Genomic DNA, 456 nt, shown 5'->3' on the forward strand with positions numbered 1-456 from the left:
CTACCAAGTTATCTCAACACTCTAACCAAACTGACCGTCCTGACCCCATCATAGGGGGGTAGGCTGTCGCAGCATGGCGTGCTCGGATCCGCATCCTTGTCGGGACCGTGGGCGCTGAAAGTGAGAGTGCTAACACAGAGAGACATACGAGGTATGGTACACAAACCTAAACACACACACACACATGTGAGCATGGGTGAAGAGCGAGCGCGCGTCAAGTCGCACGGTTCGACCTCTAGTATCAACCAACGGATGTATCCACCACAGCATATAAGGTTATCACCAATTGCACGGGGACTTCCACCGGTTGGCTCGGGTCGAGTAACACTTGCGGCCCAACGCGCTCGTATCTTTCCTCGCATCCAGTTGCAGTCGCGAGACGTGTTCACGCCGTGTCGGTGAGTGAGGTTAGCACGACAGGGGTGATTTATCACCGCTTCTCCCGTCGCATCATTG

At 54.8% G+C, this 456-nt stretch overlaps 1 non-coding gene across 1 annotated transcript in view; it reads left to right on the forward strand.

Annotated features, from left to right (window-relative positions):
- LOC118515426 overlaps positions 1–2 on the forward strand; it is a 158-nt gene extending 156 nt beyond the window's left edge. Inside the window, exon 1 of the ribosomal RNA XR_004907104.1 lies at positions 1–2. This exon is cut by the window's left edge and continues 156 nt beyond it. This is a non-coding gene — a ribosomal RNA (5.8S ribosomal RNA).
- Positions 3–456: the final 454 nt, after the last annotated feature.

Source organism: Anopheles stephensi, unplaced genomic scaffold (genome assembly GCF_013141755.1).
Source record: "Anopheles stephensi strain Indian unplaced genomic scaffold, UCI_ANSTEP_V1.0 ucontig150, whole genome shotgun sequence".
In the NCBI taxonomy this organism is placed as follows: domain Eukaryota; kingdom Metazoa; phylum Arthropoda; class Insecta; order Diptera; family Culicidae; genus Anopheles; species Anopheles stephensi.